Source organism: Amblyomma maculatum, chromosome 1 (genome assembly GCF_055883805.1).
Source record: "Amblyomma maculatum isolate TAMU_Amacu chromosome 1, ASM5588380v1, whole genome shotgun sequence".
NCBI lineage: Eukaryota > Metazoa > Arthropoda > Arachnida > Ixodida > Ixodidae > Amblyomma > Amblyomma maculatum.
The window spans coordinates 311177227-311184271 of NC_139344.1; the positions used below are offsets into that span (position 1 = coordinate 311177227).

Below are 7045 nucleotides of genomic sequence, written 5' to 3' on the forward strand. Positions count from 1 at the left end.
TGATGAGGCATGTGGTAAACGCAGTGGTTGCGGTCGGCCTTTTCTTCTACGCGTTCTGCCATGTCCAGAATACCGTACTGCCTGATCACCGCATCGTATTCTTCGAGAAGGTCAGGAGCCCTTTTGAGTCGGCTCGCTAATTGGTTGAGGCGCTTCAGAGCATGCGATTTCTCGGTTATCCTTGAGCGAAATCTCGGATTTCCAATGCAACGCAAACTCATAGCGGTTACCGACTCGCTTGATGTTGTCCTCAAAGAACTCTAAAGCTTGACACATTTTGTCGTCCTCCTCGACCTCCTTTACAATTGATTCCAAATCCTAGAATTTGGTCAGAATATCTGTCGTCTGCCTCTCGATTACAGATGTTCGTAGTGCACTCTTAAAAAAAAGGTTGGTGAATTCACTAAGTAACTACTAACCTTTTACTTGTCCCATAGATCACTACCTTCTTAGTAACTCGAGGTAGTAAAAATACAGCTAGTGAAATTTACTACCCCAGGAAGTTAGTAAGCAGTACTAGCGCCAGTTAGTAGTAGGTTAGTGAACACCAACACCTTCGTGCATTATAGTTTGCCATTGGTGGATAGTGGAATATACTACCTTCTAGGTAGTACGCAATACTACCGCACCTAGAGATTCGTACTACATAGGACGTAGTGCTTATTACAACATATACCTAGTTCTTATTATGGGTTACCATTGAAAAGGTAGTATAATGTGCAACCTTTTCTTTAGTATAAAATACTACATGGCCTAGAGGTTCTCACTACATAGGTCCTAGTGCTTACTGCGGCAGAAACCTGGTATCAATTGCTACGTGTATGGAGCCAATATATGCATCGATAGGTAAATTATTTCTGAAAATATTAAATACCTTAATAAAGATTTGGTAAATAAAAATAATTGTATCATTCGTAATATGTGGTCAATTGTAATCGGCTTCAAGTTCGGTGCAACATTGAGCTGATCTACAAACAAGATGCTAACTAATTTTACCTTGTTCGCACCAGTCTTCAAGCAATGATGACAAAATTTCCGGACAACAAATACTCACTTTATTCGTATTTAAAGACAGTGTGGCTATGTCCTTTTCAATGGCAGAAATCGCCCTGAGAGCTAATGGGCATAGTGGCGATGAGCTTCTTAGGCTGCATAAATGCTCTAGCACTGCGCAAACGTTTTCGTTGCGCGTTGAATGCCTGACATTAAATATCCAGTAGCTCTCAATGGCATGCGTGAGCCCCACGATGACGTCCAGCATTCGACCTTGATATCTTCAAATCCAGCATATATTGCGTCGGCGTCATCAGGGTTCATCCGGACGCGCTCCAATGCTGGGTAGATGTCCTAAAATGCAACATTGAAAGTAATGAAATTAGAACTTCATAAATGAATTTATAACAAATTTATACTTACTGGCCTCACCCGGAAATGTGGCTTTCAATTTTTTCACAACCATGCAGAGGCAAAAGTTCCACCATTCAGTAGCAAAGTGATCTGCAAGTATTACACAATTGACATATTTTAAAACCACTTCTTCAATGACAATAAAAGGAAGCAATAAGGACTTAGAACTTATGAAATTGATTTTTTTTTCTTTCAAATAATGAAGTCCGCTGTTTATTGAACACACCTAAATTCCATTGAAAATGATTACCTTTATTTCATATATTCCAGTGCTTTCAGATTTACAGGCTGTTTTGTTTTTGCTAAACACAAAACGACATTCATAGAATTATGATACCACACACAGATAAAAATTTTTGGGATGGGTATTTTATACAATCATTTCCAGAAAAGAAAATATTTACAGCGCTGACAAATACACACACATAGGACAGGCACTGAATATCTTTTTTTTTTTTTTCGAAACACCACAATGAAACTTCTTTGAAAACAAAAAGAATTCTATATGCACTTCAAAAAATTGCTCCACCTTGTCGTGAACTGGAAATAATTTAGTCATGTAAAAACAATTGCTAGGCTAGTTGGTTCATTTCACAAAATGAAATTTTAAAAAATAAATATAGATACGCAGATATACATTTTGGGATGGATATTTTATAGAATAATTTTCAGAAAAGGAGAGATTCACAGCGCTAACAAATAGACATTCACAAATACACACACAAAAGAAAGGCGCTGAATCCATCTTCTGTTTCGAAAGGACACCAAAATGAAACTTCTTAAAAAAAGAAAAAGAAAAGATCTGTGTGCAGTTCAAAAACTTCCTACAACCTTGTCGCAAACTGGAAATGATTTAGTCAAGTAACACCAGATGCTAAGCTAGTAAGTGCCTTTCACCAAAACGAAGTTTCTTCCAAAAAGATAGATATAAACACACAGATAAAAATTTTGGGATGGATATTTTATACAATCATTTCCAGAAAAGGGAAGGTTCACAGCACCAAAAAATTCACACTCACAAATAGACACACACAGGACAGGCGCTGACTCCAAACTTCTTAAAAAAAAAAACAACAAAAAAAACATACGTTTCATTTTGCTGTCGTTTCGAAAAAAAAAAAAAAAGTAGGAGTCGGCGTCTATTCTATGTGTGTCTATGAGTGCATACTTGCTAGCGCTGTGAATATTTCCTTTTCTGTGAAATGCACCAACTAGCCCAGCAATTGGTTTCACTTGACTAAATCATTTCCAGTTTGTGACAAGGCTGTAGGAATTTTTTGGACTGCGTACAGATTACAGAAACATATTTCTAAAGACGCGCGTAGCTCGAGCAGATCCACACGGAGAAAATAACTGTATACAAAACAAAGCAGAAAAACTCAGCTTAAAAACTCTTGAGTAAGTTTGTGACCAAGTTATATGTTCCCGACAAATAACAAAAATGTCAGCAAAAGTTTGAATTTACTACAAACCTACAGTTTGCTACAAAAAATTCTAGGACTGCGGGTGCCAAAAAATAACAAAAATGTCCACAAGGTTTGGGTTTACTACAAACCTACAAATTACTACAAAAACACGATGGAACTGCGATGTAATCACATGCGAAAAAAACATGATTTAGTTATACCTCTGTCACACGGACACGGCTGAACTCCTTTCAACTCCCTTCAACCAAGGTAGCCATTACCTCGAGGGAGATACGTGCCGTGTCACACGGCAGTCCATTATTGAAGGAAGTTAAATGGAGTTTTGAAGCAAAGGAGATCGACGATCTCCATTGATGGGCGAAGGGAGTATTCTCGTTTCCAATGTGCTTTGCTTCCGAGTCATTAAATAACATATTTCTTCAATAATGTAATTTTTGCTCCTAAATATATTAGTTTTTATTGCATAAAACTGTATTCTAACTCGGTTAGTTGCGTTTAATTGTCGCGACTGCACCACGTATTGCACAACGCCGCGCATGGTGTCCAGCAGAGCGGAAAAAATGGCTATGTTTAGAGCATGGTCGTTGTTTTCAGCAAATGTGTGTTCTTTTATATTGATATGACTAAAGCTAATTGCATTTTGCGAGGAAAATAGTAGTATAAAAAATATTTCAGTTTGTTTTGGACATTATTTTTTATATCTTTGTGCAAAATAAACAGCGCCTAATGGCCCCCTGTTGGCTGCTCTGAGAAGCTCGTTGCAAGCCGTGTGACACGGGGACAACTCCTTTAAGGCGAAACTCCCTGCGACTCCCTTGCGCTCCTTTAGACCAAGGAAGTTCAAGGTAGTTCCGAGTCGGCCGTGTGACAGGGATATTAGACTTGTGCAAACCTTATTTCAAAAAATAAAAAAAAAGGACACATCGCTTCCTTCGCACGAGGCATAATTTTTACTGTGTTAGGTTCGTTTTACTTTCAGCGGTGTTTATGCTCAACAAAAACAGAATTTTCACAGGACAAAGAAAGGCGACAACAGAACGTGTGCTAATGTCAACTGAAAACATGTCGTTTTCGTTTAGCATAATGTTTGTAGCAAATGCCTCTAGAGCTTACTCTCTTCAATTTCACTTCAACAGAGTTGGCATTATTTCTACGGCATTTACTTCTTGTCAGGATCAGGAAACACTCGGCAACAATTTACTAACAATGGCGATAAATAATTACTTTTGCAATACGCAGGTCTTTGCATTCCAAGCAATGAAGATGAAAACGGGCAACTTACCTCGATTATTCTTATTCTTACACCGTGCTCGAAGCGCACGTTTTCTGCACCATCCCTAAATCGCCATCCAGCAAAGCATTTATCAGATCTTCCTGCCGATGCTGCCCGCTGGCTTGAATAACTCTCTTTCGGTCTTTCCAAATCACTAGACATGGGCGACGAATACAGCGCTTCGGCGTCACTCATCCCGCCAAAATCAGTATCGGTGGCAGACGGCGAACACCTCGAAGCAGAACGAATGAAAATAAGCCAGTATGACAAGTCAATGCTGGCCCAATGCGCGGCAAACGAGCGGCGGCGCTGCTGTCAAAAACGATGGGATCCTGGAGTCGATGTCTGCAAGAGCAACATTTACGTGGTGCTTGATGTGTGGACTTTCCGATGGTGCTCATGAACTTTGATATGTGGACCAGGACACGCAGTCATTTACGAAAGTTTGAGACTCGACAACCACCATTCCACCAGCACAACGACGACGCTCCAGTCCACAGCGCGCAGTTTCGCACAGCGGAAAGCATGCGTAAAGTGAGAGGAGAATATGCCCTAGTATTAGCCATCGCCCCACTGTTCTTCTTATAGCCGCGCGTGAAACCGTTTCATATTTCGGCGTCTACCGTCCGCCGTACTTCGGCCACCTGCAGCGCCGGCACGTTTGGATGCCTAGATCAAATGTCGACGGTACATCCCCTGCCAGCCGTCTAGCCCACGCGCATTCCTCCCGGCACACCTTTTTGTGTGTGTGTGTGTGTGTGTGTGTGTGTGTGTGTGTGTGTGTGTGTGTGTGTGTGTGTGTGTGTGTGTGTGTGTGTGTGTGTGTGTGTGTGTGTGTGTGTGTGTGTGTGTGTGTGTGTGTGTGTGCGTGCGCGTGTGCGCGCGTGCGTGTGTGTGTTTGCTTACAGGTTGTTGATGCTTGGACCATACATAGAGAAAATGGAATAAATGTTGATTGCAGGCAACTACATGCGAGGTGGAAAGGTATTGATTTCGGGTCGTTGTGCATTTCGGTTGCACTGGTGGAAAAGCACAATGTTAAAATGAACAAAACAACAGCAGTAGACGCAAAAACCTTGTGCTATGCAAATTGAATACAAATTATTTTCAATTTTCTTAAAAAATGTGTTGCTTCTAAAATGACGCCATCCGCACTTGAGCGTTTGTCCGTGACTGACTGCAGGTCGTTCCCACAAAGCGTCCCAGTTCACTATACTGCAGGCTTTTCCTGAAAGAGCTAAGTATCGCTCTGACTTTTCGTCACCGCATTACGCTGTCAGGAGCTCGCATGGGGCAAGAAAATTCAAATTCTGTAATGTTTTTTCTTTAGCTTGAAGAGTGCACAAAAACATAGACTTCAAAAAAAAAAAAAAAAAAAAAAAACGAACGCCATTAAATGATTGAAAGTAATGTATCTCGTTAATTCCGGAATAAGTTTTAATGTATGACTGGCAAGAACAGCCAAAGCATGAATTTCTGAAAATATTGGTAAAGTTACGCTAGCAAGATACTATAGTAAAGCTGCCCAGGGATTCTAACATTTAACTCGTCAAAACTACTAGCAGAAACTCACTTGTTAGTAATGGGAGCCGTTACTACCTCAAAAAGTTGCGAGTTAGTTCAAGGTTAGTAAAAAGGTAGTAAAACCTATTCGAAGTTAGTAACTGCTGCATTTCCTAGCTTCTTACTAACCTTTTTTCTAAGAGTGTGCCACGGTTTGGAAGCAGTGGGTCTGCTCGGCATCGTCCTCAATGGGCCCTTGAACAGTCCAGCCCGCTGATGTTTCCACTGCTCTCAGTCGGTTTCCTAATTTGACCGATCTACCTGGGGTGAGGTCCCATATGTGGTCAGGTTCGATAAGCAGATCAACACATTCTGCCCCGTTGTCGTTTGCGAAGTCGGCCGGTTCGTAACCAAGGTACCTTAGTCGTTTCATTATTCTCTCTGGTGGTGAGGGAATAGGTTGATCGCAGATGGTATCTGTTTCCAGTACTTCAAGTTCCCGCTTGTCTCCGCGATTAGTCTTTAGTGTAACCTTTACACTTCGGAACTCGCGTTCGTCTTGCTGGCCTCCGAACACACCGACGGTCAACCTCTCATGCCCGAGAAGCGTGCATACCAGTTTCCGCGAGGTGTCAGCAGTGATGTAAGAGCGCTGACTTCCTCCGTCGAACAGAACTCGTACCTGAGCCTTGCAAGTCTCTCCACCACATAATGCAGTTGCGATCTGCAGAAAAACGGTTCTTTTGAGAGTAGAGCCGTTTCCCGTTGTTGTAGCTTCGAGGCTTACTTGCGCTTTCGTTACGGTGCGGTTCGGTTCAGGTGGCCTGTTACCGGTGTACGAAGGGTCGGACATCGTGCTGGCATGCTTCCTGCGACATTTGTTGCACTGCAGGCTTACGCGGCATGCTCGTGCCTGATGTCCAGATTTCGTGCACTTGAAACATCGGCCGGACGACCGCAAAAGTCGTTTCTTTTCTTCCAAAGTTTCTGCGGCGTCACAGCTCGGCGTTTTGTGCTCGTTGGAACCGCAGAAAAAGCAGGTCAACGGGGTAGCGTTTTGATGTAGCATCGCAGCCGATCGGACATGCCCGTCATGCATTTTCCCATGCAGCTTCAAATTTTTTTTAAGGCCTTCTCTAGGTTTTTGCTTAAGGTCCATGCTTTGTAGTGCATTCAAATTCTCCCGACTTTCGACTTCTACTCTCAGAAAGGAGAGTAGCTTTAAAAGGGAAGAAACCGTACCTTGGCCGCTTTCGTTCGTTGCGTGTGACGACGCATCGGAGAGGGAGCAGGCAAGGCTGTCTGTGTCCGCAACGCACTTTCGGCTGAAGTCCGACAGGATGTCACGTGGCATCGCTCTTTGCACGATCAGAAGTAGCATCGAGCTGTAGGACTCCATCTTTTGTCCGAGCGTCTCGAGGCCTTTGATGTGTGC

General features: G+C 42.4%; 1 long non-coding RNA gene across 1 annotated transcript; it reads right to left on the bottom strand.

Moving 5' to 3' along the window:
- Window positions 1–929: 929 nt before the first annotated feature.
- Window positions 930–4541, bottom strand: LOC146207082 (uncharacterized). Its single transcript, XR_014705949.1, has 3 exons — window positions 4117–4541; window positions 1417–1497; window positions 930–1347 (listed from the first exon to the last, which is right to left on the bottom strand). It is a non-coding gene; the product is annotated as an uncharacterized LOC146207082 (long non-coding RNA).
- Between the last annotated feature and the right edge of the window lie 2504 nt (window positions 4542–7045).